The sequence below is a fragment of the Papaver somniferum genome, chromosome 1, assembly GCF_003573695.1.
Source record: "Papaver somniferum cultivar HN1 chromosome 1, ASM357369v1, whole genome shotgun sequence".
NCBI classification, from domain to species: domain Eukaryota; kingdom Viridiplantae; phylum Streptophyta; class Magnoliopsida; order Ranunculales; family Papaveraceae; genus Papaver; species Papaver somniferum.
Window position 1 is genome coordinate 95,933,325 of NC_039358.1, and position 17,512 is coordinate 95,950,836.

Here is a 17,512-nt window from a genome sequence, read left to right on the forward strand (position 1 = left end):
TTCCAAGGATTCGGGCGACCAAACATACAAAGGGAAACGTAATTCTACCAAATCCCCTGAACCCAGAAATTCCACCTTAAAAATTCTACATCCAAACCCACCAAAATTTATTTTTTCCATGGAAAATAGTTTTGATATTCAAAAAGGTTTCAGCCAGGAAAGTGATTAGTTACCTTTTTGTTTTTCTTAAGCATGTTATTTCTATTTAGTATTCCGTATGCCTAGCAATGTCGTCCCAACATGAAAATTAAAAATAAAATAAAATAGATATTATCTCGTTTACTATTTCAGCCAACCGTAATTTTAAATTTCAAATAAAATATTTTCTCTAACAATAATTATGCCTAACCTGCCAACTCAATTCCATGACGTTTATGAACTCATGGGTTCCAAAATTACTGATAACTAAGGCTCTACGGCATGAAGCAAAGACCCGTAATATTTTCCCTACTATAGACTATTCTTTTTGTGCAAATGTGAGAGTTTTATAAAATTGGAGAACTCTTGGATATTGGAAGACTGAGATATACATGTGTGAGATGAAAAATAAACTTCTAAAAGTAAATCAGAACATGTGCAAGATCAGTCCTCAATCATATTGATAACATAAAATGATAGCACAAAATGGAACAAATTCATGGATAATTTTTTTCATCAACTATGCTAAGTAGTGCATGAGTGGCCTCTTACATCTACTGTTACTCAAGTAATTTGGAACACTAAAGAACATATATAGTCATATTGATGTCTGTGTCGATATAAGTTCAACTACCTTTTGAATAAATATCATTTGTTTCGGAGAAAAATCCGACACAAACTTCTATCACCTTCAATTTGTAGAAAATACATAAGGTTTAACCAGCCTTGAGATTAAACAAATACCCCAACATTGGTCAAATAATGTCTACAAATCCGGGATCATTATAGAGTTCCAATGGGTAAAAAGGAGAGAATAACACCGGTGTTACATAGAGAATACCTTATATGTATCAAATTATGTTATCTAAACATGTATTCAAATTTAAAAAATCAACAACTTAATACAAAAACATAGAAGAACCCAAGTTGAACCAATACTTGCATAAAACAACACTTATAAGAGAATTTCATAATATGAAAATACCTTCAAAAATCGCCATTAGAGTTTTAATAGCATGCCTTATCAAGAATTACGATAGGACGAAATCACCAAATTAATGTGTGGAAAGTTCATTGGATATGTAGCAGTTTAGAGAAGTTTACAATGGTAGGGATGACGCTCCATCTAACTGTTGTTCGATTGATTATTTTATTTTTTTGAGAAGGTTTCGGTTTTCCTTGGAGAAACCGAGAGGGAGCGTTTCATTGTATTCAAAATCATTCAGAAAACCAAGCGCCAACTTGAGCACTTCTTACGGGATCTCAATACAATCATAGATTTATCTATTGAAAGGAAAAATCTTGATACTAAATATGTAATTTAGAGTAGTTATTATATAACGTGACATCCCAGTGTTTTTTATTCAAATTGTCATGTATTTTAATCGAATTTATTTTAGCATTAAGACAATCAACCGCATCTTATACTTTATAGTGTTACCCGTTTTGTAGCGGCACAAAATTAACATAGTATATTACAACTCACGAATGCCCGTCAGAACCACAAAACCACTGCATCTCTCGAACGATATTGGCGATTAATCGCAAATGTCATGTATAAAGTTGAATAAACTTAGGTATTTAATTAATTTATTCTCTAATGTTTTTTTTGCTATATTCTCTTTTGTATTGCAATTAATTTTATTTTAATACTAAAAACAATGATTCGCATGATCGATTACCAAAGATAGCAGGGGCACCATTTGACCCAATGTTCATAATCATTTTGTTATATATGGTTTGGTATCATTTAGTACCTACCTTTATTAATCGTGTCAAAAACAACCAACTACATCTTTCACAATACAATGTTACCCATCATTTTTTATTTTATTTTTGCTTCAGGGAAAAAAATAAAAATAAACACCCACCACCACTAAAACCATCCACCTCCACAATTTCTTCCACCACCACCATTGTTACCACCTCCACCATTCACCAACACCCGCTATAAATTTCACCACCCATTACTACTACCACCACTATTATATATTGAAATAATTTTTACCAACAAGCAAATGGTCTAGTGGTATGATTCTCGCTTAGGGTGAGAGAGGTTCCGAGTTCAATTCTCGGATTGCCCCATAAGTGTTTGTCTTTGTACAAACCATAAGTTTCTTTGTTTTAGAAATAATTAATACTTTTTACTTTAATTTATTGATGCAAATATGTTATGATAGATTAATTAAGGAAATATTTATGATGAAATGAAAGATTAATAAATTATTCATTATGAGGAATTAATTATAACATTTATAAAGTTTAATTTGAATAAACCATGACCATAGATTTATCTTCTCTCTAGACAAATCTTGGTCACTCTTTATCGTGCCTAACTTGTCCAAACCTTGTTTTGTATTCTAGATAACTATGATTATCGTGAGGATAAGTAACTAATGATAAATATAATTAATATAAAAGGTTGTCGGAATTAGTGTATTCCATGACTCATGGATGACAAGTTTCCTTCTAAAACCGCACCGGTTTGCGGACCCTCTTAGGATTGTCATTCTTCTTATTTAGGGTTACATACTATAGTTTTATTATTCAGTAACTACGATCACCGCTCCTGTAACTAGAGGTATAACAAAAAGGGATGCAGTAGATACCGATTACGATCACTTATACGAAGGAGTCAAATCATCAAGAATCAGAAAGGAAAAATCCTCTACAAAAGAAAAAGGTTTTACCTCAACTTGTCTTTTATCTATATGTTATAAGGATAATGATTTCAGGGATGCCGTAAAGAACTTTGTGTCCAAGAAGAATGATTTGAAATCTCGAATCAATCTCTCCATAGAGAAGATCACTCACTATGAACACATGCTGGCTCAGTCAAAAGCCACCTTATGTGAACTAAGAATGGAACTTAGTGAGTTAACTGACATTTATGAATACTTGGAGGAAATGTATGATCCCATCACCAATGAGTTCTTCAACAATGAGAAGGAATTCTCTGCTCAGGATATTAAAATCCTGATGCATTTATAGGAAACTTCTTGTGATAATTTATTCTTGATTTTGAGAAGGATCACTAGGGTTCGGTATAGAAAAAATTGTGATTACACAAGCTATTTCCAACGATTTTCATCTTACATGTTTTTAGATTTATTTATTTAAATTCTAGAGTTTTTGGAAGATGAACTTGCAGTATGTAATCATTATTGGTTTAATATATTGGAAAGTCTTACGAGATATATGTGTCATTTACTTTTTGTAAATTGAACTAATATCTCATATATGCTCAGAAGTTAAATCTATTATGTTTTTATAAACTAAAAATAGAACAAACTATTTGAGAATTTTCTCGCAGTACCGATCTACTCGTGATCACACATTTGTGTTATTACTGCATTATACACTCCGTAAGATTATCTTATGTTGAGTCATACCGATTAAAATTATATTTGTTCGTAACTGGCGTTGAGATTAATTTAAGTCGATGTTCAGGATACAAATCCATGTGATTTGTTAATGTCCGAAAAAGTTCTTTTTTTTATTAAAGTAAGGTCACTCATGTTGTTCTCTTGGGAATGACATCAAAAGGGGGAGAGTTCTTAAATGAACTTGTGCTTAATTGTTATATCTTTGTGGGGTGGAATTTACAGGGGATGCTCGTATCCTAACTCTCCTAGATGAGGGCTACGTATTTCATACTATGTGATATAATCTAAATAAAGTTGATATAAAGAGTTACATAATAACATAGTTAATATGTATTATCTTCATCTTTCTTAAATCTTGAAGTATCTTTTGGTTGAATTCATTATGACCCCATGATTTCGTACTTTTGCCAATTTTTATTGACAAAAAGGGGAATAATTAATTAGTAGTTTCGCATTACATACATATGGTTTGCGGATCATTATGTAAGGGGGGAGTGAATCAATATCTATAGGTTTCACCTATTATGCAAAAGATGCAAGTATTGATTAAGGGGGGGAAACATATCACCATAGTATTACTTCAAAGTTGTGATGCAATTTAACTTTGGAGAAGATAATAATACTATGTTTCTGTATAACGACGATTGAGAATATTTATTTCATAGTTGTTATTTCTACGGATCTTCAACAACAACGATGCTGAGTTGAACACGTTCAGAATCGTTGCAACTTGAAGTAACGAAGAATTCAAGGAGTTAAAGAAACTAAGGAAATCAAGCATGATGGATTCAAGGAGTTTTTGAAGATTTCTTTTTTATCCATATGTATTGAAAGTTTTATCACTAAAATTGGCAAAGGGGGAGATTGTTAGAGCATTTCTCGGTCGAACTCACAAGTGTTGCTATCTCAAGCTTGTTGTCAAATTTAGTTTTCAAAACTATATCTTGATTTCTAGTCTACAATTAGTTAAGTCCTGGATTAGGATAAAAGTGTAGCTGAGAAACGGACATCACGGCAGTCATCATTGCGTTATACCGTTTGAAGGCGAAGATCAACCGAAGCTTTTGGAGAACTTCTTCAACAAAAGGTAAGTGAAGACTGAACCACCTGTTTCTCAAGTTATATTCATATTTCTATCGATGAGACGTTGTCGCATACTAATTAGACTATCATAAGCATATCAAGAATTTCGAGTCAAGTTTATCTTGGTAATTAGTTCTCAAAATATATATGACTAAGCTTAATGAACATTTATTCATACTTGATGAATTTCGGTTAGGGACAATTTATTATTCGTAATCTAAATTATGATTCAAGATTATCATTCGTAAATATCCTGGAATAGTGATATGTGTCATTGATGTTATTTGGGAATGTTTCGAATTGATCTAGTGAGAAATATAGAACTACTGAAAATCTGGATACAAGACAATATGCATACCAGTTTCACAAACTGGGAAAACTTTCGTAGGTCCGGAGCCGTAGTACATGTATCCAATACACGTACGTGCATAACTATAGTTCGACAGCGACTTAGCGATACGCATACCCGGTATCCATACCACAAAAATTCTGTGAACTCGTGAACCTGGAATAATACGCATACCGAAAAGGAAATTTCGGTTCTGAAATCGGTGTGGTATCCATACTGTCTGTACCATACTAAAACGATATATGGATATTAGCTTATTAATGAAGCCCATTTCGGTTATAATAGAAACACAATTGGCTTGTTTGGGAAGCCCAGTTGGCTTATTATTGAAGCTCATTTCGTTTATTATAGAAACACAACTGGCTTATTTGGGAGGCCCAGTTGGCTTATTATTGAAGCTCATTTTGTTTATTATAGAAACATGACTGGCTTATTTTGGAAGCCCAGTTGGCTTATTATTGAAGCCGATTTTGCTTATTATGGAAACATGACTGGCTTATTTTGGAAGCCCAGTTAGCTTATTATTGAATCTCATTTGGTTTATTATGGAAACCATTTTTGATTATCATGGAAGCCCTAAGAACCATGGGCTAGCTCTTAGAACCCATGGATCGGTCCACCAACCCAAGTTATCCTCTCTCCAGAGAAGGGGTTTAAATTTGGTTAAAGGTCATGAGGACTAGGATATTTATTTTGAATATTAGCTTTGGAATTATCTAAGATAATTATAGTTATATTGAATCCTAACAAAAAGAGGATAAATATTACCATGAGATAATTATCTTGGGTAGTTATAGTTAATATCTAAGATAATTATAGAAACCCTAACAGAAAAAGCTTATTATAGGGGCGGCATGGTTTATTAGAGGGGCAGAATTGTGATAGTAATGTCCCTTTAGTTGGTTAGGGGATGTCCTAAAGGGGATGTAAATTGACTAGATTACCCTTTTCACCTTAAATCAACCAAAATCAAATCAGTTTTTTTTCATCTTCTCTTCTCCTCCATCAAGCGTAACCTCCATTAAAACTGAAAATTTCATCGTCTTCGATTCATCGGCGATTTGAAAAATGTTTAGAAAAACCCAGTTAGAGTTTAGTTTATCGTATTGGATTTAAGTTAATTTTGTATCAAAAATTAGGGTTTTGTATGAAAATTGAAATTGAAATTTCTGGTTGCATGTGAGTTATGGTTGGTAATAACTCAATTACGAACCATAACTGTAGATTGGGTTGATGTTACGGTTGTTTTTAACTCAAATACCAATTGTAAGTTCTTAGCTTTGAGAAATATGTTCAGTTATGGTTTGTATTTGCATAATATTTATCAACCGTAATTGAGTTACGGTTTGTTACTCAAACAACCATACCAACCGTAAATAATCTTGTGTCTTAAGAATTTATCAAAATAATGATTTACGGTTCAAAAGTTAAGTTGACACACCAACCGTAGGGTAGTTACGGTTGGTCTCGATTCATTAGTTACCAACTGTAATTTAGTTACGGTTGTTGTCCAAATTTAATTACCAACCGTAATTGGTTTTACGATTGGATCTTCCCCAAATTTAACCAGTTACGGCTGGTATTCGATAACTTACGAACTGTAACTAAGAGTTCTGGTTGGTCACGAGCAAAATTGCAACCGTAAGTTCTTCTGAAAATTTAAAAGTTTTGATTTTGTTACGTACTTTAGATTATTTTGAGCGAGAAAAAGCTAATGGGAACTAATTTAGAAGTATACCGGGTCACTGGAATCACTCATTTTGGTTGAGTGAATCAAAATCTAGGGTTTCACAAATATCACAAAAGTTTTTCTTTTTCTTCTCCTCTGAACTTTTTTTTTTAACTCTAAAAATCTGATTTTGTTTTGATTTTGAGTTAATATAAGTGAAATTAATCATTAACACTAAACTTGATTATCATCACTAAACTAGGTTATCAATAATGAGGGTTAATTTGTCATTTCCAGTTTTATTTTATTAGGGACGCCTTGAATGATCATGTAATGACCCTTTTTGTCCTATTAGAATGCCGCCCCTCTAATAAACCATGTCGCCCCTATAATAAGCTTGTAACAGAAAGAGGAGAATTATCTTTAGTTTTAATTATTATTTAAGATAATAATTAAGATAAATGCAAAAACCCTAACAGAAAGAGGGAGGAATTAGTTTAGATATTTAAGATAATTATGGTTCCTAAGAAAGAAGATAATTATTATTCAAGATAATAATTAAATAAATCAGAATTATGATAAATAACAAACTTTACTGTGAATCTGGTTGTTTTCTTGGATTTGTACAGGTAACGGAAGTTATTAAGATAACTATGGAAAACTCTAAAGCTAGACCTACTTTCTGCCTATAAATAAAGGCTAAATCCTAACTTAAAAGGGAGAGATTTTCTAATCCTTTTCCACACAATACACCTGTGAAGAAACTCTCTCTGACTTTAGCATCGGAGTGTTTTTTTGCAGGTACCCCCCACCATTCATCAATCATATCAGCAATTTTTTGTGGAGTTGAATCAGTAACTGGAGATCGATCAATCCACATCATTCACGATTTCTTCAGCATCTTTGGTGGAAACAAATCAACGACGAAGATTTAATCCATCTGCACATATCTCGAAGAGTGTTGACGTGAATATTTTTGCACCAACATCTTTTGGCGCCGACTAAGGGGAGACGAGCAAAAAAATCGTGCTCCCCTTGTGATAAAAGTTGCTTTTCCAATCCTTTTGTAAAGGAGAAGTTTCTGCAACAGTTTCCAGAAGCAACAGCCACTCAAGCGTTGCGGATTTCCTCAGAAACAGCAACAGTTTCAAGAAACAGTAACAGATCCAGAAACAACAACAGTTACAACACTTGCTTTCTGTTACAAAATCAGTGTTACGAAAAGCTGCAAATTAACATGGAATGAATGGTAATACGCTTACCTGGAATCGTCCTGAACGATTCGAAGCGTTGTCGTCTAGCCTTACTAGGACGGAATGGAAACATCAGTTTCATCAACAGCATCGGGTGCTCATTTTATGAGGACCTGTCCAAGTTCCATGGAAAACAATGCTTGGGTACGTAGGACACCTCCTCATACCAATAGAGAAAACCTCAATCGTCTGAGAAAAGTTCGAAATCAGTGCCCAAGCACTCAGGGTATTCATCTTGAGACTATTGTTAGTAGAGGCGTGTGTCGTCCCCACCTATTGTACAAGTTAATAATCCACAATGATGCCTATCGATTTGGCGTTACATGAACGTCACCAAGAGTTGGAAAAGGAAAACAAGTAACTCATAATCGCACTCAAACAGTCATACAATCCAGGAATGTGACACCACATGCTAAAGGAATGAAGTTCTTGACGAGCGATTGACCGGTTGAAATGATGGAAGAAGAATCGAAAGTGTCAGAAATGATCGACAACACAGTCGTGATCCTCATAACAATGGTTATTATGATCGTTATATACCTGATGATGATCATTGTTACACAATTGACGAAGAAACGCGATTTGGGTCGAGCCATAGGAGACACGAAAGGCGCAGACATAGGGACAATCACGTCATCAGGGATCGCTCGAAAATATCGTGGCATGAGAAAGACTGTCCAGAGCCACTTAGGAACGAACGCCTGGGGAGGTAAGTTTTCATCTGCTGTTACATTATAAATCAAGGTTATAGTCTCAATTGAGAACGCTTTTGCATGTATTTATTAAAGAAATACTTTTATTGTTTTTCTAATAAAGAGAAAAACAAAAACGAAGTGTTCTGATTAATAAAGAAACAATTGTAATATTTTTCTAATAAAGAGAAAGACAAAAACGACATGTTTTGATTGTTAAGAAAATTGTTGCGATGTTTTTCTAATAAAGAGAAAGGCGAAAAGAAAACGTTTCAATATAAAGGAGCGAAAGTAAAATATTAAAGCATGCATGGGGAGAAAATACTTGCGATGTTTTTTCTAATAAAGAGAAAGATAAAAACGAAGTGTTTTGCTTATCAAGAAAATAGTTGCAATGTTTTTCTAGAAAAGAGAAAAACAAAAAAGAAGTGTTTTGATAGAAGTACTTCAAGAATAAAAGAAGAAATGTTTCAATATAAGATGAAACAAAATGAGAAAACGAAAAGCGTTTGGTAAAGGATATAGAGCGAAAGAAAGGAAATGTATGACAAAAAGCTAGAGGCAGTCTACCTGTGCACCAGAGATTATCGTAATCCGCAGACACAAGAGCATTGAGTCAGCAAATTCTAGGCCAGTACGGAAACATATGGGCAACCAATGTGCCTAGCAAGATACGGGAGCAACCTGCATTCGAGTGAGAGATAAACAAGTTTAGGGCTTTTCTATCAAAGAGAAAAACAAAGGAAACGAATTGCCACGCAAAATCAAATAGTTCTGGCAATATCGTACAAGAAATGCAAGCTAGGAAACGAAATTTCTAACAAAGAGAACATCAACAGAAAACAAAATATATCAATAAAAGTTGGAGCTGAAGGAGCGCAAAAGAATTGTTTCGATTAAAGACAAAAAAAAAATCCAACAAGAGCAGGAGATGAAGAAGGTACTCAAAGAACAAAGGACGAGTACAAAAGGTCAGAAGTAAAAGGTTTGGAGATGCTCCAAGTCGGAAGGAATTTATAGCAACCGTGGTGCTCCCCAACCTCTAATCGAGGAAGAGGGAAGGAGGACTACCAACTATTGAAGAGTTGATAGAGGTATGAATCTGGGATCAGCAAAGGGCATACAATGTTTATTGGTGCAAAATCGCTGTTAGATGAGAAAGAAAGCTTGTTTACTCTTTTGAAAGAAAATAGAGATGTGTTCACTTGGAGTCTCAGAGACATTTCCAAGGAAACATGTAAAAGCAAGTATAAAAGCATTAAAAGTGATATGTAGGAGAGAGTATCCAAGACTCGGTAGATATACTTGAGGAGATAGTAGAACATAGAAAATTTACACTTTCGGATCAGCAAACACGGACGGTACAGGCGTCGGTTGTGTACTAGTTTCCCAGGAGAAAAAGCCGTCCAACTAAGATTTACAGCTTTAAACAATCAATCGGAGTATGAAGCAAGAGTCTCTGGACTAAAGAATGCATTGCACTTGGGGGCATGTACTACTTGCTAGATGCAATTGACTGCATCACCAAATGGCTTCAGGTAGTAGCTTTGGTGAGGATGGAGGCGCTAAACACGTCCACAAATTCATCTGAGAACGAATACTCAGTTAGTCATATAAGCATGCATCGACTGGCAGTATGGGAATATCGATCAGATACGAGCTATAAAAGTCTAAAGTGTGGCCATGATCCAAAGAAAAATCAACACATTTCAAAAAGGTCAGACAACATGGGGCGTCCTTTTAATATCACTACAAGCAATGGGGGCGGCTAGGGTTGAAGTAACGACCAACGCCCGGTGAGAATTGGGAACACTTTTTGCAAGTATTTAATAAGGAAAGACTTGTAATGTTTTTCTAAAAAATAAAGGCAAATTGCAATGGAACCATACCTTCCTTGTGTTACTAGAGAGGAAGGGAAGCAATTCTTCGCTGAGGCACATGAAGGGTGCTGTGAGGATCATTCTGAAGGCAGGAGTCTAGCGCATAGGCTCTCAATACTACTTCTGGCCTTATATGCAGAGTGACACATGGACTATATAAGAAAATGCTTATAAAGAGACCAGCGAATGAGTTGCATCTGGTTGTCAGCCCGTGGATGTTCAACAAGGTGTAGGTTCGTTTTCAGCTGCACTGGGGGCGTCAAGTATTTGTTAGCTGCAACTTACTACTTCACTAAATGGGTAGACGCAGTAGCTTTGGAAAGAATAGGGGCTACAGATATCTGCAAAAACTTGCAGATTCGATGTACCAGTGATGATCATTTCTGACAACAGAAAGGAATGTACCTAGTAAAATACAGGAGAAAGCTGCATTCAAATAAGACCACTCAAATATCCTAGAGGTTAATCAATTAAGAAGTATCTGATCATAGAGGATGCTAACAAGAATCGTTATGCGGTTCTTGTGGTGCATCTCCTGAGGAGTCTAATCCAATTGCATGTTATGGTCAATCATATAAAGTTTCTTTCATGGAAGGTGATGACAAGTTGCTGGACATATTGATGATAATCAAGCATAGTTAAAAGAACAGCAAGTCTCGTACAGTTCAAAGACTACTAGCAATCTTAAAGAAAAGAACTAAGATAGTTGTAGAGACAGTGCTTGAGTTACCTGAGGTGGTAGCAAACTTTTGTTGTGGGCAGTGAAACGAGGTGCGAACACGCTCATTTAGAATGAGATTAACCGCCATAAAAGAAAGGAAATACATATTTGATACGGACTAGGACTTTGAGAGTTTCACAAGTTGTCGAATTTCTAGTGTTGACGGCTATACTTTTCACAAGTTCATATGGACGTGATTGAATGAGAATCGGAGGCTAATGGCCTTTTATAACGTGTGCCACCCATTGGAGATTTCTCAAGTTCGAAAGCAAACAGAATGATCAACCAACCCAATCCCAAGGAAGGACAACTGACATGTACAATTTGGTCGATGTGGTGCTATCGTTCCAGTTCATGTGAAGATGCAAAGCAAGATTAAGCTACCAAGGGCAGATCCTTGCACGAGAAATGAAAGCATAGGATTTATGGTGGATCAAAAATTGTCATCTAGACATACAAATTACATGCAGTTGGGAAGAGTAGCTACACAAATGCAATCAACAACTAAGCCACAGATCCTAAACACTTTCCTGTGGACAAAGGCAACTCAGGCAATAACACGAAGAGTTCATATACTATTGATGCACTACCATTATGGGTTGATTAACAAATTGAAGGTTACGAACATCAGCTGAAGAAACACCGTCTAAGGTACGTGGGATTATAGAAGCTTACCTTTGTTCATCTATAAAGAGGGCTGTTGTTACTGCAAACTCCAAGTATTCACAGCGTCGGACTACAAGGATGCTGCTGCAAGCGAATAACACGCCCGTCAGGAAGGAAGAGACTGGAAAGATGATGCAAGAAACAGAAATGCCCATTCAGATTTTTTATCAAACAGGTCGTGAGCCATACTCTTTTTTGCAATAAGCTTTAAACTTTAATGGCTTTCAATTTCCCAACAAAAAAAAAGGTGCTAAGTCACAGTTTCATACGATGCACTGAAAGAAAGAGGAAAAATAATAAACAAGTTATATGGGAGGTCTACACACTCCACCATAATAAACTGAAGATCAAACCACCTTTGATTATTTTACTTCTAAAGAGAGGGGGCAAGGTCCTACATTCCTACTGAATCTTCCCGGAAGTGGAACATTAAAGTTAAAAGAAATGAAAGGCAACTGTGCCTTACCTTGGCGTTATTGTATAAGAAAGATAGACGGCGGCAACAGCTGTTCACTGTGGAAAGTACGGACGCGTACCAGTGGTGGAGACCCTAGTTAGTAAGTTCGCGAATGATTCGCGAATCATTCGCGAATTTTTCCGTATCACGAATTTTACCGTCTTATTCGCGTACGTTTGCAACTCCGAACCCAAGTCGCGTATTATGTGGCATTCCCGGATTATTCGCGAACCGTTCACGAATTTTACGTATTCCGAATGATACGTCCACTTAATTCGCCATAAATTCTTTAGCTTTTACTTTTCAAAGACTCCATTTTTTGGGCTTTACTGCCTTCCGAGCATACACGACCGAATATTAGACGTGTTATAATTTTTATGAAACAAAAACGACTGAAGAGATTTGAAGGTGAAGGTGAGAGAGATCTCAAACTCACTAACCAAGCATCTAAACCACCATACGATATCCTCTTGGATAACTAATGTTGTATATATTATTAATATCATCATATTAAGTTTATTTTTTCTTTAAATAACTCACACATATGCATAAAAATTGGTCTATGACCTTATAAATACAAATTATTTGTTATATATAGATACCGAATTTTCAGAGCCGAACTCACATTTATAAATCGAATTATACACGTACGTATGCCGTTCCGAATTACTGACGAATCACGTCCCGTTGACCGAATTTTGGACCGAATCTGGATTTTACAAAACCGTATAATACTCGTACGTTTGCCGTTCCGTACGTTTGCCGAATCCCGAATTGCTAACTAGGGTGGAGACCCAAACATATCAAAGATTTGAATGCTCCCCGTATTTTGGGACCGTAGGGTATCTCACAGTACGTGAAATACTTTAACCCGGGGTACCTAAGCGGCTAAGCCTCATCGTGACACGAGTTTTTCTATGTAACTGGTAGAATCAATATTTCAGGTAAGTGCGTCAATATACTATGGTAGTTAATAAGGAATTTAATTTTCCTAATCCTTCGACAAATTGAGAATTAAGAGAGGACCATGTTTGTATCATACTAAAACGGTATATGGATAGTGGCTTATTAATGAAGCTCATTTCGGTTATAATAGAAAACACAATTGGCTTGTTTGGGAAGACCAGTTGGCTTATTGTTGAAGCCCATTTCGTTTATTATAGAAACACAACTGGCTTATTTGGGAGGCCCAGTTGGCTTATTATTGAAGCCCATTTCGTTTATTATGGAAACACGACTGACTTATTTTGGAAGCCTAGTTGGCTTATTATTGAAGCCGATTTTGTTTATTATAGAAACATGACTGACTTATTTTGGAAGCCCAGTTAGCTTATTATTGAAGCTCATTTGGTTTATTATGGAAACCATTTTTGCTTATCATGGAAGCCCAAAGACCCATGGGCTAGCTCTTAGAACCCGTGGATCGGTCCACCAACCCAAGTTATCCTCTCTCCAGAAAAGGGGTTTAAATTTGGATAAAAGTCATGAGGACTAGGATATTTATTTTGGATATTAGCTTTGGAATTATCTAAGATAGTTATGGTTATATTGAACAAAAAGAGGATAAATATTACCATGGGATAATTATCTTGGGTAGTTATAGTTAATATCTAAGATAATTGTAGAAACCCTAACAGAAAAAGCTTATTATAAGGGCGGCATGGTTTATTAGAGGGGCGACATTGTGATAGTAATGTCCCTTTAGTTGGTTAGGTGATGTCCTAAAGGGGATGTAAATTGATTAGATTACCCTTTTCACCTTAAATCAACCAAAATCAAATTACTTTTTTTTAAACCTAATGAATCAGAAAAAATCAAATCAGTTTTTTTTTCATCTTCTCTTCTCCTCCATCAACTGTAACCTCCATTAAAACTGAAAATTTCATCGTCTTCGATTAATCGACGATTTGAAAAATGTTTGGAAAAACCCAGTTAGAGTTTAGTTTATCGTGTTGGATTTAAGTTAATTTTGAATCAAAAACTAGGGTTTTGTATGAAAATTGAAATTGAAATTTCTAGTTGCATGTGAGTTACGGTTGGTAATAACTCAAAAACGAACCGTAACTGTAGATTGGGTTAATGTTACGGTTGGTTTTAACTTAAATACCAACCGAAAGTTCTTAGTTTTGAGAAATACGTTCAGTTACGGTTTGTATTTACATCATATTTATCAACCGTAATTGAGTTACGGTTTGTTACTCAAACAACCATACCAACCGTAAATAATTCCGTGTCTTAAGAATTTATCAAATAATGATTTACGGTTTAAAAGTTAAGTTGACACACCAACCGTAGGGTAGTTACGGTTGGTCTCGATTCATTAGTTACCAACCTAATTTAGTTACGGTTGTTGTCCAAATTTGATTACCAACCGTAACTGGTTTTACGATTGGATCTTCCCCAAATTTAACTAGTTACGGCTGGTATTCGATAACTTATGAACCGTAACTAAGAGTTACGATTGGTCACGAACAAAATTGCAATCGTAAGTTCTTCTGAAAATTTGAAAGTTTTGATTTTGTTACGTACTTTAGATAATTTTGAGCGAGAAAAAGCTAATGGGAACTAATTTAGAAATATATCGGGTCACTGGAATCACTCATTTTGGTTGAGCGAATCAAAATGTAGGGTTTCACAAATATCATAAAAGTTATTCTTTTTCTTCTCCTCTGAATTTTTTTTTAACTCTAAAAATCTGATTTTGTTTTGATTTTGAGTTAATATAAGTGAAATTAATCATTAACACTAAACTTGATTATCATCACTAAACTAGGTTATCAATAATGAGGGTTAATTTGTCATTTCCAGTTTTTTTTATAAGGGACGCCTTGAATGATCATGTAATGACCTTTTTTGTCCTATTAGAATGTCGCCCCTCTAATAAACCATGTCGCCCCTATAATAAGCTTGTAACAGAAAGAGGAGAATTATCTTTAGTTTTAATTATTATTTAAAATAATAATTAAGATAAATGCAAAAACCCTAACAGAAAGAGGGAGGAATTAGTTTAGATATTTAAGATAATTATGGTTCCTAAGAAAGAAGATAATTATTATTCAAGATAATAATTAAGATAAATCAGAATTATGATAAATAACAAACTTTATTGTGAATCTGGTTGTTTTCTTGGATTTGTACAGGTAACGGAAGTTATTAAGATAACTATGGAAAACCTTAAAGCTAGACCTACTTTCTGCCTATAAATAAAGGCTAAATCCTAACTCAAAAGGGAGAGATTTTCTAATTCTTTTCCACACAATACACCTGTGAAGAAACTCTCTCTGACTTAAGCATCAGAGTGTTTTTTGCAGGTATCCCCCACCATTCATCAATCATATCAGCAATCCTTTTTGGAGTTGAATCAGTAACTAGAGATCGATCAATTCACATCAATCACGATTTCTTCACCATCTTTGGTGGAAACAAATCAACGATGAAGATTTAATTCATCTGCACATATCTCGAAGAGTGTTGGGGTGAATATTTTTGCACCAACACATACCCAGTACGAAACCCGAAAAAGTTATTTATGTTCCGGAACTTATATTTGTCTTAAGGGTACACATACCCGGTACATGTACCATGACAAATATAGTCACGAACAAGGTTGAAGTACACATACTTATCCTGTTGAATATTTTCAGATGCACATAAAATTATTCTGTGAGATAATTAGTATTTGAATAAATCTCTAAGAACATTATACAGACATGATTGATCATATTATAACCTATGGTTGTGACTCAAACTTAAAAGTCTTAAGTGCTTATGAAAATGATTAAGCTTATAGTTTAGTCGGCTAGTTTCGGCTAACCATTTATGAACGTTGTCTTTATACACGGTTCTGTTACAGTTCATCCTAACCAGAGTGTATATCTTGATATGTGAATCACATTTTAAAGATTCATCTAACGATGGATATTGTTTGCTTGGTTCCCAAATCTATCTTAGCTTAAACCTAAAGCAACATATGCTTTGAAAGTCTATAAAGGGGGAACCTCAAACAACTGGGATCTTTGAATCCCGACACTACTTTTGTGTGTCCTAGTTGTAAACAAGAGTTGTCATCTTCCTAAAACCCTTATAGGGTTTAACGACTACAAAGACTTCATATGGATTCGTGAAGCCGGGTCCAGCTATCTTTATCTTGATATCTCGAGTATCCTGATCTTGTTTGATTGTTGAGCTTTCTCTATCAATCAAGATATATAAAAATCATCAAAGTTCTATTCGTCTTAGACTTTGTTGATTCCAAAAGTTTTAATACTTGTGAGGTGAAAAAAAATCTAGGCTGCTCTTCGGGAAGCATAAGTTCGGATTTTGAGGTTAGATAGACTTTGTCTGTTGCTATCGATTTCAAGTTTCACATTGATACACGATCAAAAAGGAAACCACACAAGTAGGCTTATCTGTGGGAGGCAGATTGGTTTAAAGTCTTCAATTAAGTTGAAGCAACTTTTAGGTTGTAAAGGACGTCAACAAAGGGATTCAATTGCGCGGAATCCTGCTGGGATTCAAGAGGCGTAAGGAGCACGACTGTAACTGATTTGCTGTGACGGTTTAATTCGGTCTCAACTACATTCTAGTCAGAAGTTAATTGGTAGTAGGCTAGTCTCTGTAACGGCTTAATACAATTTGGTTTTCAATCTAGACTAGGTCCCGGGGTTTTTCTACATTTGCGGTTTCCTCGTTAACAAAATTTCTGGTGTCTGTGTTATTTCTTTTTCCACATTATATTGTTTATCTTTATAATTGAAATATCACAGGTTGTACGTAAATCAATCAAAGAAGATACATCCATCCTTGTTTGTTGGATACGACTTGATTGATTCTTGGATATTGATTTTTGAGATCTTCCAAGAACTCTCACACGTAAATTAGGTTCACGGATTATGTTTTGTTAACTTTCTGATTGTGAGAGAAAGAGATATAACTCTAAATATTATTCCTTGATTGACATTCATTAAGTTGAACTCTCGGAATTGTATTTGAGTTTGTCCATACAGGTTGCCTAAGAAAAAGTTGGTGGTGTATTTTGGTACCCCTATCTTTTTAAGGGCATATCGGAGCAACGATGCTTTTATGGTTTTTGGGTCTCTCTTATTTTATTAGAGAGAAAAGAAATGTTGCGGTCGTTAGGCACTATGATACTTTAGGCTCTCCAAATTTTTCAGGCTAAACATTGAACTTTTTAATGCTGCCCGTAAGAGCATCTCGA

At 35.1% G+C, this 17,512-nt stretch overlaps 1 long non-coding RNA gene across 1 annotated transcript; it reads right to left on the reverse strand.

Annotated features, from left to right (window-relative positions):
• Nucleotides 1-9,720: 9,720 nt before the first annotated feature.
• Nucleotides 9,721-11,564, reverse strand: LOC113331451. The gene is made up of 3 exons (XR_003350929.1): nt 11,181-11,564; nt 10,460-10,855; nt 9,721-10,157 (listed from the first exon to the last, which is right to left on the reverse strand). It is a non-coding gene; the product is annotated as an uncharacterized LOC113331451 (long non-coding RNA).
• Between the last annotated feature and the right edge of the window lie 5,948 nt (nt 11,565-17,512).